Consider the following 18,815-nt stretch of genomic DNA (forward strand, 5'->3'; position numbering starts at 1 on the left):
ATTTTCAGGATTGACTGGGCATCTTTCATTGTGGCCTGGAGGCACAGCTGCACCAAATGGAATTTTTTTTTTTTTTAAAAAGGCACCTAGCTAGAAAATGATTAGGTTTTTCTGAGGGGATAATTGGGGTGGGGGGTTTCTCTGCCCCTGTAGCTTTCCCTTTGCTGCTCTTCAGGGTGCTGGGGAAGGAAATTGGCATCACTCTGATCCTACGTGTGTGTTAGTTAAAGTGCCCCTTAACCTTCCTCTATTCCTTCCTTCCAGCAGGATCTCTGAGGGTATGTGTGTGGGGGAATGGGATCACTGCCCTTCCTGTACAGCCCCTTGCCCCACTGGGAAGCTCTCCCTAGCCCCACTCCATCCCCCTCTTTGTGTGTGTGTGGGAAGAGGGGGGTTCACGGCCCCCACCCCCCGTTTGTGGGGGGTGGGAGTATCACATCCCATCCGCACCCCGTCCCCCTTGGGGCTGGGGGCATCAGTCATTAGGTGCACCCCCAATATGGCTGTGACCAAGTAATCGACCCCCTCAATCTCCCTTTTATAGCCCCCTATGCCCGAGGGGAGGGGGCTGCTGGGGAGAACAGCCGAGCGCTCCCCTCCCCCGTGCTTAATGCGCGTAGCTTACAACATAGCTCCCCCCCCCCCCCAGGCTGCGGTTCCTCGCGCCCCCGGAGCTCGGGATGACGGTTGGCGGCGGCTCCTCGCGCTCAGCCCCTTCCGCTGGGGGGTTCCCCGCGAGCCGAGCTCACTGGCAGGTCCTGCAGCGCCTGCTGCGCACTCGCATCACGGGCCACATCATCAAGGGGCTGCCCGTGCCCTGCCCTGCCCTCCCCTTCCCTTCGTGCGGGCTCCGCGCCTGCTCAGTGGGGGCGCCGCTCACCCTGCACGGGAGCTGTCACCGCTGTAGCCGGGCTGGTCCGGGCGAAGAGCGGGCAGCGATCGGCCATGGCGAGGGGCTGCGGGCTGCCGGCGCCACCATCGCCCAGGTAAGGGGGCATCCGGGGCGACAGGGTCCCTGAGGGGCAGGAGCGGAGCCGAGCACGGGCAGGAGAAGCCCGGGACCCGCCGCGGGGAGGGAGGCGCGGCCGAGATCGGGGTCCGGGGAGGATGCTCCGAGCAGGAAAGTTTCTAAATAAGTGAATGAGAAGAACAACACAGCGCCCCCGACCCCCATCTGCTCCCCCCACCGCCCCCTCCCCCATCCGCTACCCATCTACTCCCCCATAACCCCCTCCCCCATCCGCTACCCATCTACTCCCCTCATAACCCCCCCTTCACCCCCTCACCCATCCGCCTCTCATCTACTCCCCCTCCCCCATCCGCCGCCCATCTACTCCCCCTCCCCCATCCGCCGCCCATCTACTCCCCCCACAGCCCCTCCCCATCCGCTACCCATCTACTCCCCCCATAACCCCCTCCTCCATCCGCCTCTCATCTACTCCCCCTCCCCCATCCGCCGCCCATCTACTCCCCCCACAGCCCCTCCCCATCCGCTACCCATCTACTCCCCCCACAGCCCTTCCCCATCCACTGCCCATCTACTCCCCCCACAGCTCCTCCCCCATCCGCCTCTCATCTACTCGCCCTCCCCATCCACCGCCCATCTACTCCCCCACTCCCCTCCCCCATCCGCTACCCATCTACTCCCCCCACAGCTCCTCCCCCATCCGCTGCCCATCTACTTCCCCCACTCCCCTCCCCCATCCGCTGCCCATCTACTCCCCCCACAGCTCCTCCCCATCCGCTGCCCATCTACTCCCCCCACAGCTCCCCCCCATCCATCGCCCATCTACTCCCCCCGACTCCCCTCCCCCATCCGCTACCCATCTACTCCCCACACAGCTCCTCCCCCATCCACCGCCCATCTACTTCCCCCACTGCCCTCCCCCATCCGCCTCCCATCTACTCCCCCCACAGCTCCTCCCCCATCCGCCGCCCATCTACTCTCCCCACAGCTCCTCCCCCATCCGCCGCCCATCTACTTCCCCCACAGCTCCTCCCCCATCCACCGCCCATCTACTTCCCCCACTCCCCTCCCCCATCCACCGCCCATCTACTTCCCCCACAGCTCCTCCCCCATCCGCCGCCCATCTACTTCCCCCACTCCCCTCCCCCATCCGCTGCCCATCTACTCCCCCCACAGCTCCTCCCCCATCCGCTGCCCATCTACTCCCTCCACAGCTCCTCCCCATCCACCGCCCATCTACTCCCCCCACAGCCCCTCCCCCATCCGCTACCCATCTACTCCCCCATAACCTCCTCCCCCATCTGCCTCTCATCTACTCCCCCTCCCCCATCCACCGCCCATCTACTCCCCCCACAGCCCCTCCTCCATCCGCTGGCCATCTACTCCCCCCACAGCTCCTCCCCCATCCGCTGCCCATCTACTCCCTCCACAGCTCCTCCCCCATCCACCGCCCATCTACTCCCCCCACAGCCCCTCCCCCATCCGCTACCCATCTACTCCCCCATAACCTCCTCCCCCATCTGCCTCTCATCTACTCCCCCTCCCCCATCCACCGCCCATCTACTCCCCCCACAGCCCCTCCCCATCCGCTACCCATCTACTCCCCCCACAGCCCTTCCCCATCCACTGCCCATCTACTCCCCCCACAGCTCCTCCCCCATCCGCCGCCCATCTACTCTCCCCACAGCTCCTCCCCCATCCGCCGCCCATCTACTCCCCCCACAGCTCCTCCCCCATCCGCTGCCCATCTACTTCCCCCACTCCCCTCCCCCATCCGCTGCCCATCTACTCCCCCCACAGCTCCTCCCCATCCGCTGCCCATCTACTCCCCCCACAGCTCCTCCCCCATCCATCGCCCATCTACTCCCCCCGACTCCCCTCCCCCATCCGCTACCCATCTACTCCCCCCACAGCTCCTCCCCCATCCACCGCCCATCTACTTCCCCCACTGCCCTCCCCCATCCGCCTCCCATCTACTCCCCCCACAGCTCCTCCCCCATCCGCCGCCCATCTACTCTCCCCACAGCTCCTCCCCCATCCGCCGCCCATCTACTTCCCCCACAGCTCCTCCCCCAGCCACCGCCCATCTACTTCCCCCACTCCCCTCCCCCATCCGCCGCCCATCTACTTCCCCCACAGCTCCTCCCCCATCCGCCGCCCATCTACTTCCCCCACTCCCCTCCCCCATCCGCTGCCCATCTACTCCCCCCACAGCTCCTCCCCCATCCGCTGCCCATCTACTCCCTCCACAGCTCCTCCCCATCCACCGCCCATCTACTCCCCCCACAGCCCCTCCCCCATCCGCTACCCATCTACTCCCCCATAACCTCCTCCCCCATCTGCCTCTCATCTACTCCCCCTCCCCCATCCACCGCCCATCTACTCCCCCCACAGCCCCTCCTCCATCCGCTGGCCATCTACTCCCCCCACAGCTCCTCCCCCATCCGCTGCCCATCTACTCCCTCCACAGCTCCTCCCCCATCCACCGCCCATCTACTCCCCCCACAGCCCCTCCCCCATCCGCTACCCATCTACTCCCCCATAACCTCCTCCCCCATCTGCCTCTCATCTACTCCCCCTCCCCCATCCACCGCCCATCTACTCCCCCCACAGCCCCTCCTCCATCCGCTGGCCATCTACTCCACCCATAACCCCCTCCCCATCCGCCTCTCATCTACTCCCCCTCCCCCACCCGCTGCCCATCTACTCTCCCCACAGCCCCTCCCCCATCCACCGCTCATCCACCCCCCCACCGCCCCTCCCCCATCCACTGATCATCTCCCCCCACAGCCCCTCCCCCATCCGCTGCCCATCTACTCCCCCCACAAGTCCCTCCCCATCCACCGCTCATCTACTCCCCCCACAAGTCCCTCCCCATCCACCGCTCATCTACTCCCCCCATAGCCCCTCCCCCATTCACCGCCCCTCTAGCTCTGTAAGCCCCTCCCATATCCACCACCGTCTACTCCACGTTGTCCCCCACATCCATCGCCCATCTACCCAACACAGCCTCCTCCCCTCATCCACCATCCCCTCCCCTCATCTACTACCCGTTTTTAACCGAAGTATTGTTTAATACTAACAGTAGGAATAAACCATAAGAGAAAGGATTTTAAAACAACAAAAGGTATGTTTGCATGTCTGTTTTACCTAGAGTCCTACCATTCCCATAGATGCCCTAAGCTGGCCTTGCTTTCCTACTCACCCCTAACCTCTGAGCTCTGGGTGTCAGTCTGTTTCCCTTAACTGTCTTTCCCCCTGCTTGCAGGAGTGTGCCTTTTAAAAACTAGTCCGAGTTCTTTGTTCTCTCAGTTTGCAGACTTTTTGGCTACACTAGTTCAAAACAAGGTTACTAGACTCAGTGGGAAGTTGAGCCTGTTCCCTCAGGGTCAGTTGCTCTCCCATTGTCCTGTAACAACCCTCCAGTGTTTGCTGAGGTGGGAGGGTCTTACTGAAAGTCATTGTTTTCACCTTCCTGTCGGTTTTCCAACAGCCCTGTTGACAGGGCCGGCTCTAACTTTTTTGCCACCCCAAGCAGCAAAAAAAAGCGCGGCCCCGCCGTAACCCCCCCACACCGAGTGCTGCGCCGCCGAAACCCCCCCCGCCGAGTGCCACGCCGCCGAACAACCGCCGCCCCCCGCCGCGCTGCCGAACACCCCCCACCCCCTGCCATGCTGCTGAACCCCCCCGCGCAGAGCGCCGCCGAACACCCCCCGCCGAGCGCTGCGCCGCCGAACAGCCCCCGGCCCCCTGCCACGCTGCCGAACACCCCCCGCGCCACGCTGCTGAACCCCCCAATGCGGCGCGCCGCTGAACAGCCCCCGCCGGGCTGCCGAACACCCCTCGTCCCCCGTGGAGCGCCGCGCCGCCGAAACCCCCGCCGAGCACCGCGCCGCCGAACAGCCCCTGCCCCCCGCGGAGCGCTGCACTGCTGAAGCCCTCATTTGGAAAGAGGGTGGTCATCTTATTTGTGCACATATATTCCAGAACTGCCTTTGGAGTTGATGCTGCTGAAATGTATCTTGAAAGGGCTTTCAGTTCATCACCTAAATCACTCACATCAATATCGCGTATGTCATCATGTGTCAACACTGTCTCTAGTGCCCTGCATTGCTGGTGTAGGTCTTCTTCAGGTATAGTGAGGAGTTTTGGAATATCATACAACATCCCAAATATACTGCTGTGTTCCTTGAGCTGCATGAAACGTTCTTCAACTGACTGTATTGTACAATCTAGCACCTGGTTAAAGAATTCAACTTTGAATTGTTGTTTGGGGTCTCTTATGGGATTATCCCGTGCCTCGTAATCAAAATGTCTTCTTCTTCGGTGACTCTTGTATTCTTGGGTAGGAAAATAGCTTCAGTGTAAAGTTCCTCTGCCAACTTCTGTGCACTCTTCAGAACGTTTTGAAATCGCTCATCTGATGGGTAAGACTGTAGGTATGACTTTGCTTTGTCCAGTTGTTCCATTGCTCCAAATATAGCAAGGTCAACATCTTGGAGTCTCTTGCTTACAACATTTGTTTCAAACAGTATGTCATGCCACAACACTAAGCCACACAGAAATTTGAAGTTATGTGTGTTTCTGGTGATTCCATTTCCCTCTGCCACTGTTCTCCCATGAACAGTTCCTGTCATAACATTATCCTCCGTAATGGCAACTATGGCATCATCTATCTTCCCAATTTGGTGTTTGATAGGCTTTATCGCCTCCACTCGACTTTCCCATCGTGTGGCACTCAGTGGTTTCAGTGTCAGAGAGGATGTTCCCAGATGTTGCTACAAAATTTGCCATCAATGAGTTGATGCAGAGAAAAATACATAGATGCTTTGAATTACATTAAAAAATTCAGCAGCCCCACTAGAAGCTGATGGTGCATCACTGACCACCAAATTCAATGAATGAGAACTGCATGGGACAAAAAAAGCTCGAGGGTTTAACTCTCGGATCCGTGTCTGCACTCCTCTGTTCTTTCCTCTCATGTTGGCACCATTATCGTAGCCCTGACCTCTCACGTCAGCTATTGCAATTCCCATATCTTCCAGCTTTTTAAGAAGCACATTTGTCATACCAGCTCCTGTAGTATCATCAGTGTCAATAAATTCTAGAAAATGCTCTCTGACAGTCACCATTGCAGGGACATTTTCATTAGGTTCTGTTGTTGTTACAAAACGCACCATTAAAGTCATTTGTTTCATATGGCTGGTGTCAGGTGTGCAGTCCAGAAAAACAGAGTAATATCTTGCTGACTTCAGATCTGCCACAATCTTCTGTTTGACTTTTGTTGCCAGTAACTGTATGATCTTATTTTGAATTGTTTTTCCAAGGTAGTGGTGTGTGTACATTTCTTGGGTGGTGACTCTTCTTAGATGCTCCTGGAGTAAAGCATCAAACTCAGCCATCAGCTCCACAATTTTAAGGAAGTTTCCATTGTTTGGCACATACAAATGATCTGAAGTGCCACACAGTGCTAGGTTTTGGGTAGCAAGCATTTTCACAATGGCAATGAGCCTTTTCAGAACATTTTGCCAGTAAAGAGACTCTGATTCAATCTTCTCTTGATGCTGATCATCTATGGTGGCCTTTAACCTTAGTCTCATCTCAAGCTCTTTCCACCTATGGAATGCTCTCTGGTGATTTGCTGCCTTCTCATGGCATGCCAGATTTTTCCAGTCCTTTGTTCCCGTAGAACCCAATGTGGCTGGAACATTAAACTGGTAGAGTTTGCAACAAAAACAGTATGCAGCATTCTGGGTTTTTGAGTACATAAGCCATGGCCTTTCCACTTTGTCACCATTGGGGATTTTACACCAGCAATGTGTTGGATGGAAACTTCTATTTTCATTGTCTTTGGGGAACATGAAGTTTTTCACTTGCTGTGGCCCATGCAGTACAAGGAAGTCCCTCAGGCTACTGCTCAAGTGGGTCCACAGTCCTGGTCATCTAGATTTAAGGAACTAAACTCAGCAGCAGCTGTTGGTGAGGTTGAGGAGTTGTTTGAAGGCCAGAAGAGGGGGGAAACTGTCCTTACCAAATGTAAGAGGCCAATGTTTACCACATGGAAAACAATACACAGTAAACAACATACCCTGATTCTCATCAAACTAACTGATCCTTTTTAAGACTGCCAAGTTAAACCATAATTTAGGATAGCTTTATACTTTGGCAAAAATACTAAAATTAAACTTTTCTTTTGTAGTTCCCATATGTAATATTTAGATAAACTTACATAGGCAAGATTTTGTGGTTTGCAGTGGTAGAGTTTCTTAGATAGGTATGTTTACTTTACTGTGTTTATCCTGTCAAGTATCAGAGGGGTAGCCGTGTTAGTCTGAATCTGTAAAAAGCAACAGAGGGTCCTGTGGCACCTTTAAGACTAACAGAGTCAATGCTTCTGTTAGTCTTAAAGGTGCCACAGGACCCTCTGTTGTGTTTATCCTGTTGTATGTTAGTTATGGTTGTGTTACAAAGCACATTCAAAGGATATATACTGTAAGAGCAATGCAGACATGTAGTACATAAGTACTTACTTTGTGATCTTACCATTATTTTTTAATTACCTGTAAACTTTTTTTTTAAAAATTGGGCCTGTATCCATCTTCGATTTTTTTTTAATCCATTGGCTCAAGAGACCGATTCTAGATTTAAAATGTTTAAAAAAATGTAATTTAGGCCCTGATTCAGCAAAGCCCTTTCAGAACGAGCTTAAATACTTTGAGGAATAGGGGTCTTATGCCTTATGTATTACCTGTAATACAGATAAAAGTTTAATATTCCTATTTTACCAATGGGAAACTGAGGCATATAGAAGTTAAAGGCTGGATCTACCGTTGGTGGTCATACACTGGTAAAATGCCTTCCAGAGGCATGCTAAGTGTGAACTCCTTGAAAGACAGTGCAGTCAGAAAGGATTGTGGAGAACATTGTATGCTATTTACAAAGCTATATTATTAGATTTGCTCCTTTGCATTTATTTGCCCAAAACTATCCTCCTGAATATTGGAAGGCTTGCTTCTAAGTGCCGGAGTCAACACAAATCTCATAGTTACATTAAATCTCCACTTTTATTTTGTGTCAGAGAAATATTTTAAAAGCAGCAGGTTAGTATATGGCAATATGATGCATTCTTATGAACTGGTTTGTAAAGTGGCTCTGCAAGTTTCCCTCCTTTCCAATATGAAGTAGTCTGGGCACTTTCTGATAGATGAAAATGTATCAGGTTCTGGCATAAGTGAGTTTGTCTGTGCTGAGAAGAGGTGGTGACTGCTGCAAAAGTCCACAAGATCATTCAATATGTGGTCTTTTAATTTTTATTAGCCAGACACTGAAAAGGGCTGGTATTTTAATTTATCATAGTCTTTGAGTTTGAAAAAAAAATTGTGTTAATGTGTTATATACCGTGGGATCTACAATTGTTTCTGATATTGTGAGCCCCCATTTGGTGGACCCTCATTTAAAAAAAGATAAACATTTAATTAAAATTACATGGCAATTTGATTTCCAAATGTCTTCTGTATTTCTTCAAGGCTTTAATTTTTTATACAGACCTCTATAGCTAAGAAGTTTGTCCCTCTGTCTAGTAGGTGTGATCTGGTGATTTTTTTAATTTGGGAGGCTCTCTGGCAAGGTGCAGGTGCAGCACTGGCTTTCAGTTAGCTTCTGGGTATATTTTAAGGTGTTGATAATGACCTACAATTACTTTATTGCTTTGGACCTGGTAGTCTGAGAAATCACCTACAATAAAGGTGTGACTTACAGGAGTGCTTGTAAAAGTCTGATCTTTGTTCTTTGCCCCTGGGCACATGACATTTACAAAAGTTAATATCCCTGCCATATGGCAGGGATCAGTCTATCCACTAATTCTTATAGCTCTTGTTATAACTCTTCCTCTTCCTTTTTTAATGATATGCAAATAAAATGTTAACAAAAACAACTGCTAAATAATACCATAAATTAATAAAAGACACAAATAGAGACTTGAGGTAAGGATAGCTTGAACCCCCCTTGACAGATAAGAGGATTCTTCTTCTCTCTGGACATCTGTCAGTAACTCTCTCTGAACCTCAGTGGCTTTCTGATCACATTGCTACTTCAAAACAGTACCTTTTTTAGTGGTCTGTTGGAGGAGAATTACCAAAATGAGCCATTTGTATTGTGGTCTATTATTTGTTAGCCCATCTGGAATCTCATGGTGAGTAAATACAAAAATACATTCCCTGCTCCCAGAGCTTATGGTCTAAGTATAAGATGAGAGAACTGATGGATACAGACAGACAAGGGAGTACAAAGAAACAGTGAGACAATATTGGTCAGCATGATAGGCTGCAGTTTCAGCACACCATCAGTTGATAGGTGAAAATATTTCTTCTCACAGAACCTCAGCTCTTCTTCGGTACTGAAGTGTCTGATTCAACTGTTGTTGTCTTGTCTAACCCTCTGCCAAGATGCAGGATTTGAATTAGTTAGAGAGAGAGTTCTAAATTTGAGTCTGACCTGCCCTCTCACCCCTGATAAAACACCCCAACAAATCCAATCTGCTCCCACCTCCCTGTACTCTGTAAAAACATCGTTTTTGTCCCCCTGTTATTGACATAATGTCTTGATGCTGTAGAACTGCATATATAGAACTCAATAGCTCTTGGGGAGAAAGGGCTGTTTTCTAACAGTCAGGATATGTAGGAGAAAGACTCTGGAAACATCTGGTCTCTGATGTTTCTGTGATCAGGAAACCTGATTCCTTATCCCAGGTTCCTATGGAGGAATTGAAATTATTTCTCTACCTCAGGGTCATTCAAAGTTTCTGCTGCAAGTGAGAAATCTACAGCTAAGAAGGTGACTTTGGCCCTTGGGGATATAGAGTTCCAGTAATTGAATTTGTTTGGATCCAAGGATCCATAGGAACATATCTGGCTTTGAGAGGCAGTTATGTCCAGGTATAACTTCAATCTGGTTATAAAATGGGGGAGTGGGGGCAGAGAGAGGGGAGTGCACCTCTGGTTAATTTTTTTTTTTTTAAGTTTACAAGCTCATATCCTCTCATCTGGGAGACAGTCTAATGAGCCTTGAGACTTGCATTTGGTATGAACAAAACTCATGGAATATCCCTTGAGAGTTTGCACTTCTCACTGAAGGCCTCATTTCTGGTGACCATTATTTCAGCCAGCTGGGTTTTAGAGCTTCAGACCCTGCTGGCCTTTCCAATTTATATTATACTCCACAAAGACAAGGTGGCACTTAGGCCTGTCTTGCCCCCCACCATCCCAAATTTCTGACAAAAGTAGTATCAGATTTTCATTTTGATTAGCCAGTACAACTGCCTGTCTTTTAGACAAATCCCCATAGTCATCCTGAAAAGTTCAGTTTACATACCTTTGATGTTAAGAGCTGTTTAGAAAGTTAGTATTTGTGGGCTCTGGAGAAACATTTAAGGGTGAAGTAATCTTGGCTCAAAGGATGTCTAAGTGTCATGTCATAATATGACTGCCGATGACCTTGTGTTTGAGTGCTCACTCTACTAATGGTGTGCTGGCCTCAATAGCATCTATTTGCACTGTGACCTTATTTTAACCTGTAGGGCTATAACATGGAGTTTGGTTCTTACTTTTATGAACTACAATTTTCTCAACTTCATCAGGAGCAGATGCTGGGTTTTGGAAGTAAATGTTTCAAATACTGTTGAACTAGCTGAGCTCATTGGCATTCCTCATTGGGGGATGTCATGTGTGTTAGGCCTGGTCTACACTACGACTTTAATTCGGATTTAGCTGCTTTAAATCGAATTAACGCTAGACCCGTCCACACAACGAAGCCATTTAATTCGAATTAAAGAGCCCTTTAATTTGATTTCTGTACTCCTCCTCGACGAGAGGAGTAGCGTCTAAATCGGTTTTGTCAATCCGAATTAAGGTTAGTGTGACCGCAATTCGATCTTATTGGCCTCCAGGAGCTATCCCACAGTGCACCATTGTGACCGCTCTGGACAGCAATCTGAACTCGGATGCGCTGGCCAGGTGGACAGGAAAAGCCCCAGGAACATTTGAATTTCATTTCCTGTTTGCACAGCGTGGAGAGCACAGGTGACCACAGAGAGCTCATCAGCACAGGTAACCATGCAGGCTGATAATCGAAAAAGAGCACCAGCATGGACCGTACAGGAGGTACTGGATTTGATCGCTATATGGGGAGAGGATTCAGTGCTAGCAGAACTTCGTTCGAAATGACGAAATGCCAAAACTTTTGAAAAAATTTCCAAGGGCATGATGGAGAGAGGCCACAATAGGGACTCAGATCAGTGCCGCGTGAAAGTCAAGGAGCTCAGACAAGCCTATCAAAAAGCAAAGGAGGCAAACGGTCGCTCCGGGTCAGAGCCGCGGACATGCCGCTTCTACGCCGAGCTAAATGCATTTCTAGGGGGGGCCGCCACCACTACCCCACCTCTGACTGTGGATTCCGAGATGGGGATAATCTCATCAGGTACACCTGATGATTCCGCGGAAGGGGAAGAGGAGGAGGAGGAGGACGAGCTGGCAGAGAGCACCCAGCTCTCCGTTCTCCCCAACAGCCAGGATCTGTTTCTCACCCTGACTGAAGTACCCTCCCAAGCCTCCCAAGCCAGTACCCAAGACCATGACCCCATGGAAGGGACCTCAGGTGAGTTTACCTTTTAAAATATAAAACATGGTTTAAAAGCAAGCATTTTTAATGATTAATTTGCCCTGAGCACTTGGGATGCATTCGCAGCCAGTACAGCTACAGGAAAAGTCTGTTAACATGTCTGGGGATGGAGCGGAAATCCTCCAGGGACATCTCCATGAAGCTCTCCTTGAGGTACTCCAAAAGCCTTGCCACAAGGTTTCTGGGCAGTGCAGCCTTATTCCGTCCTCCATGGTAGGACACTTGACCACGCCATGCTAGTAGCAAGTAATCTGGTATCATTGCATGACAAAGCCTGGCAGCGTATGGTCCCGGTGTTTGCTGGCATTCAAGCAACATCCGTTCTTTATCTTGCTGTGTAATCGTCAGGAGAGTGATATCGCTTAGGGTAACCTGGTTGAAATACGGGAATTTAATTAAGGGGACAGAGGTGGCCGTTCCTACTGGGCTGTTTGCCTGTGGCTGAAAAGAAATCCTTCCCTGCATTTAGCCAAGTGCAAAGGGGGGGGGAGGATTGGCCCAGAGCTTTTCGCGTTTTGCTAGCAGGGATCTTCCCTGATACCAGCCACGCGGTGGGGGGAGGGATAAAGCACTCATCCCAGAGAATTCATGGCGGGTTGGGGGGGGGTGTTAGTTTGGTTCCTGCAGGGATCTTCCCTGATACCAGCCACGCAGTGGGGGGAGGGATAAAGCACTCATCCCAGAGAATTCATGGCGGGTTGGGGGGGGTGTTAGTTTGGTTCCTGCAGGGATCTTCCCTGATACCAGCCACGCGGTGGGGGGAGGGATAAAGCACTCATCCCAGAGAATTCATGGCGGGTTGGGGGGGGTGTTAGTTTGGTTCCTGCAGGGATCTTCCCTGATACCAGCCACGCGGTGGGGGGAGGGATAAAGCACTCATCCCAGACAATTGGATGGTGGGGGGGTGTTAGCTTGTTTTCTGCTGCTGAAGGTTAACAGGAAAACTGCAGCACAACGGGCTTTGCTTGGTATGTGGGAAAGCAGGGCGCAGAAGCCTAAAGACAGTGGCTTACCATGGCAGCATGCAAGCTGAATTCTGTTGCCCGGACCTGCGTCTGTGATCTCTAGCAGCAAAGCCACAGGCACTCAATATTAAGAGGCAAAATGCGACCTTGCACAGAAATCACATGTGCTATGTAATGTGAATAGTATTTGTCACCGTGAAAGAGTATAAGCATTGTTCTGAAAAATGTATCTTTTAAAAAAATTCTCTCCTTTTTTCACTCCCTCCAGCAGCTGCAAATGTTTCAAGCCTCCCTCCTCCTTCCCGAAGGCTATCCCAGATAAGGCGTCGGAAAAAGAAGACGCGAGACGAGATGTTTGCAGAAATCATGCAATCCACCAGGAGTGAAAGAGCTCATCTGAATGAGTGGAAGGACACGGTTTGCAAGTATAGGAAAGAAGCCAGTGAACGTGAGGACAGGAGGGACCAACGTGCGGACATGAGGGACCAACGTGAGGACAGAAGGGACCAACGTGAGGAGAGGAGAGACGCTCGAGATGAGAGGTGGCGTCAGGAAGATCAGAGGAGGCAGGATGCAACGCTGGGGCTGCTGCGTGAGCAAACAGACATGCTCCGGCGTCTGGTGGAGCTTCAGGAACGGCTGCTGGAGAACAGAGTGCCGCTCCATCCCCTGTATAACCCCCCTACCTCCTCACCATGTTCCATAGCCTCCTCACCCAGACGTGTAAGAACACGGGGGGGGGAGGCTCCGTACACCCTCCCATTCCACCCCAGTGGACAGCCCAAGCAAAAGGCTGCCATTTTTTTAACCTTTTTTTAGTGGGCTTTTCCTTCCCGCTGATCCTCCTCCCAAACCCCACTCAGGTTCTCTCCCTCTTTTTATAATCAATTAATAAAGAATAAATGATTTTTAAACAATAGTGACTTTATTTCCTTTGAAAGCAAGCTGGGGGAAGGGGGAGGGTGGGTTACTTACAGAGAATGAGTCAATAAAGGGGGTGGGTTTTCATGAAGGATAAACAAACAGAAATTTCACACTGTAGCCTGGCCAGTCATGAAACTGGTTTTCAAAGCTTCCCTAATGCGCAGTGCTTCCTGGTGTGCTCTTCTAATCGCCCTGGTGTCTGGCTGCGCGTAATCAGCAGCCAGGCGATTTGCCTCAGCCTCCCACCCTGCCATAAAGGTCTCCCCCTTGCTCTCACAGAGATTGTGAAGCACACAGCAAGCAGTAATAACAATGGGGATATTGGTTTGGCTGAGGTCTGAGCGAGTCAGTAAGGATCGCCAGCGACCTTTTAAACGGCCAAATGCACATTCTACCACCATTCTGCACTTGCTCAGCCTGTAGTTGAACAACTCCTGACTCCTGTCCAGGCTGCCTGTGTATGGCTTCATGAGCCATGGCATTAAGGGGTAGGCTGGGTCCCCAAGAATAACAATTGGCATTTCAACATCCCCAACGGTTATTTTCTGGTCCGGAAAGTAAGTCCCTTGCTGCAGCCGTTTAAACAGATTGGTGTTCCTGAAGACGCGAGCGTCATGAACCCTTCCCGGCCAGCCCACATGGATGTTGGTGAAACGTCCCTTGTGATCCACAAGTGCTTGCAGCACCATTGAAAAGTACCCCTTGCGGTTTATGTAGTGGGTACCCTGGTGCTCCGGTGCCAAGATAGGAATATGGGTTCCATCTATCGCCCCACCACAGTTAGGGAATCCCATTGCAGCAAAGCCATCCACTATGACCTGCACATTTCCCAGAGTCACTACCTTTTGTAGCAGCACCTCCGTGATTGCTTTGGCTACTTGCATCACAGCAGCCCCCACAGTAGATTTGCCCACTCCAAATTGATTCCCGACTGACCGGTAGCTGTCTGGCGTTGCAAGCTTCCACAGGGCTATCGCCACTCGCTTCTCAACTGTGAGGGCTGCTCTCATCTTGGTATTCTGGCGCTTCAGGGCAGGGGAAAGCAAGTCACAAAGTTCCATGAAAGTGCCCTTACGCATGCGAAAGTTTCTCAGCCACTGGGAATCGTCCCACACCTGCAACACTATGCGGTCCCACCAGTCTGTGCTTGTTTCCCGGGCCCAGAATCGGCGTTCCAAGCCTATAACCTGGCCCATTAACATCATAATCTCCAAAGCACCGGGGCCCGCGGTCTGAGAGAATTCACGGTCCATGTCCATGTCCTCATCACGCTTGTCGCTGCGCTGCAGTCGCCGCCTCCTCCTCCTCGCCTCTTTTTTCTGGTCCTGGGTAAGCATAAACTCCACGAGAACGCGCGAGGTGTTTACAATGTTCATGACTGCGTTCTGGAGCTGAGCGGGATCCATGCTTGCTGCGGTATGGAGTCTGCAGAGTTCACTCAGGAAAAAAGGCGCGAAATGGTTGTCTGCCGTTGCTTTCAGGGAGGGAGGGGGAGGCTGTACCCAGAACCACCTGCGACAATGTTTTTTGCCCCATCATGCACTGGGGTCTCAACCCAGAATTCCAAGGGGGGGTGGAGACTGCGGGAACTATGGGATAGCTATGGGAAAGCTACCCACAATGCAACGCTCTGGAAATCGATGCTAGTACGGTAGCTTGGACGCACACCACCGAATTAATGTGCCTAGTGTGGCCGAATACATTCGAATTTATAAAATCGGTTTCCTAAATTCGAATTATATAAATTCGGATTAATCCCGTAGTGTAGACATACCCTTAGTGTCTAAAGGAATTCAGTGTAGCCAGGTTTATGGCTTATATATTAAATGTGTAACTGATCCCTTTGTGTTGTCAACAATGTCAGAAAAGTTACAATGTAAAAATCACATCCCTGTAATTACTCTGCTTCCTTTTGTATTCTGAACCATATTTTCTTACTCCTTTTAACACTACATAGTCATTACAACTATAGTATTGGAGAGTTAGTTGAATTTTTTGTTTTTTTATGTCTTGTACATAATCAACAGAATTGTTAACTAAATTCTAACAGCAGAATCTGTTTATTGGTGAGGCTAGAACTAGAAGTTAGAAGAAAAAATTAAGCTGTGTTCTAACCTGAAGTAAAGTTTACAGTTGTCAATTAGAAAATCATCTGGTAATTTGAGAGAATTTCCACTATCCTCAAATTATACAATGATTATTGGCCACTCATTTACAGTGAATAAAATAACAAGATTCAAAATGCCAGGATTGTCTCAGTATCTGCTGGAGATTCTTTCTGGGTTTCACTGTTACTTGTTATTGCACTCAGGGGCGGCTCTAGGCACCAGCAAACCAAGCAGCTGCTTGGGGCAGCCCATTCGCAGGGGCACCAGCTGGCAGGGATCCAGCCTTGGAGCTGAGAACCAACAGGGGGCCCTGGGAGCTGTAGTTCCTTGGTTAGCTCCCTGCCTATAAAGCCAGCCCTGGAGCAGGGAAACAACTACATTTCCCAGCATTCCCTTGGCCACTATCAACAGGAAAGGGAGGGGGAGGGAGTATGGTAGCTGAAACCTCATGCTGCAGCTTGCTGTGAATGGAGAGCTCACTGCTAGAGCGGGGTGGCACTGTGAATGGGGAACAAGTGTGCCCAAGGAGTAGAAGGCTTTGGCCCAGATATCCCCTTCAGAAGACTTCCCCAGACTGGATTAGGGATACTGGTGTGACCTCACCTTGCAGCAGCCCCAAAGAAGGAAGTGGGTGAACTAAATGGACAGTGCCCTTCTCTATCTGAAGCCTAGCAAGGGAGGTACGTGGATCCCACTAGAATTTAAAATGAAAAGTAAGGGAGGGGAGGCTCTGCTAGAGGACCTGGGCAGCTTTAGATACAGTACCAGGCCCATAGGAGGATTTCCACTTCTGAGCCATGGAAGCAGAAATTGACTTTTCCTTTCCAGATTTAGCTAATATTCAGAAAAAGAGTCTAGCACCTGCCTTCCAGATCTGAACACCTCAAAATTCAGCAGTGCTCAAGCTCAGTTTGGGCATCTGTTACTTCATTTCTCCCAAATCAAATATACTGATCCACTGTAATTTGCTGTAGAAAAAGTAGGATAAAATTGAGCAAGAAATTCTTCCCAGTGGTTTTTAGGACTGGAATTGCTATTTTCAACAGCCATTGCCTTTTTTCTTTTTTTTAAAGTTTTATTTGTTTAAAAGGAAGACAGTGATATCGCATTGGCAAATTCCCCATAGAAACAAAGAGTGGACCAAAAGAATAATAAAGGCACCTCAACTTTTCCTCATTTATGGAGGACAGGCTTATAATATGCATCCAGATATCCTCGAATCACACAAGCTGAAAATTGTTCCACTTTACTGCAGTTCTGTAACCATATGGGAACTAGTCCTGTCTGTGTTCTGTGCACATCCAAAATTCCTGCTGAATGACCTGCCCTGGGAGCAAGTTACCAGTGACCCAGGGCTGGGGCGGAAGGAGGGTGCAGGTGGTGGTGGGGGAGAGCCTGGGGCGGCAGGGGGTGTGTGGGTGGGGGGGGGGAAGAGGGGAGCCCAGAGCTGGGGCAGCACGGTGTGTGTGTGTGTGGGGGGGGGGGAGCCCAGGGCTGGGGCAGCAGGTGGGTGCGGGTGGGGGGAGGCCCAGAGCTGGGGCGGCACAGGGTGTGGGAGGCAGAGAGCCCAGGGCTGGGGCGGCACGGGGTGCAGGTGGGGGGGGGGGGAGCCCAGGGCTGGGGCGGCAGGGGGTGCAGGTGGGGGGGGAGCCCAGGGCTGCGGCAGTAGGAGGGTGCGGGGGGGGGAGTACAGGGCTGGGGTGGGAGCAGCCAATTTTTTTTTTTTTTTTTGCTTGGGGCAGCAAAAAACCTAGAGCCGGCCCTGATTGCACTAATCTTTTTTTAACTATATAATTATAGGTATGGATGATTAAACAAATCTTAAAAAGTGCAAATATAGAAATGCTGGTATGAATATTGTATGAGTGCTTTTTGAGTAGAAAGAAATATGAGTCCCCAAAGCTATAGGAGACACAGCACTCAGGTCCCCAGAGGGTACTGGCTGCTCTGGCTACAGCTGGAGGTTATGATTGTATTTTGCACTTCTGCAGTGGCTTTCATGAGAGCATCTCTAAGTGATTTACAAAGGTAAGTATTCTTTCAATTTGAGAGATTGGGTAACTGAGGTACACAGATGTTAAGGCCCAAACTTTCAAAAGTGTCTGACTCCAGTTGTAGCTAGTGAGAGGTGCAGGTGCTCAGTAGCTCTGAGACTAAGGCTCTAAGTGTTTCAAGTTAGGCAAAACTTTGGCCTAAGTGATGTGTCAAGATTAGACTTTATAAAAGTCTTTATAAAAAAGTGGCTTTATAAAAATCCATACTTTCCCCAACATCATTTCCCTCCCGAGAGACCTGCAAACACTGATGATCCCTCCTATTTCTCTCTGATCTTCCTCAATCCCATGTTTGGCCAGGTGAGGCAAACTATCCTGTATGATAGTTCCTTGACCCACTACTAAATCACTGGGCTGGCCATTTTCCCTCTTCTCCAACTCCTCTCCTACTCTTGTTACCCCACTTCTTCCAAAGGTTCATTCTTGTACAAGGTGCAGCACAAGCCAGGTATATCCCTGCTCATCTTTCCACCAGGATGTTGACATAGCTTCTTCTGATGACACAAACCTTCAGCAGGACTGCTTCCCACCCAACTCAGCCAGGCACCATTATAGTAACAGTTCAATGCAATCCAAGAATTTAGAGCAAGAGTCGGCAACCTTTCAGAAGTGGCGTGCCTTCATTTGTTCACTCTGATTTAAGGTTTTGCGTGCCGGTAATACATTTTAACGTTTTTAGAAGATTTCTTTCTATAAGTCTATAATATATAACTAAACTATTGTTGTATGTAAAGTAAATAAGGTTTTTAAAATGTTTAAGAAGCTTCATTTAAAATTAAATTAAAATGCAGAGCCCCCCGGACCGGTGGCCAGGACCAGGGCAGTGTGAGTGCCACTGAAAATCAGTTTGCGTGCCGCCTTTGGCATGCATGCCATAGGTTGCCTACCCCTGATTTAGAGGTTTATCCTTATAGTGCTCCTAACCTCTTCCTTCTCGTCAGAGGCCACATGTGGGAGGGAGGCACGTGGAGTCACATGTCCCACCAGATTTCTGCTAGGGTGAGAGTCGGGCTGAGTGCAGCTGAGGGGGACATGCTTGGGAAAGGCACCTGCACCTAGTGCTCCCACTGAGCCCCTCTGTGAGGCACCCAGAGCAGGGAAGTGAGATGGGGCTGGCAGCACA

This window comes from Emys orbicularis, chromosome 1 (genome assembly GCF_028017835.1).
Source record: "Emys orbicularis isolate rEmyOrb1 chromosome 1, rEmyOrb1.hap1, whole genome shotgun sequence".
Taxonomy (NCBI): domain Eukaryota; kingdom Metazoa; phylum Chordata; order Testudines; family Emydidae; genus Emys; species Emys orbicularis.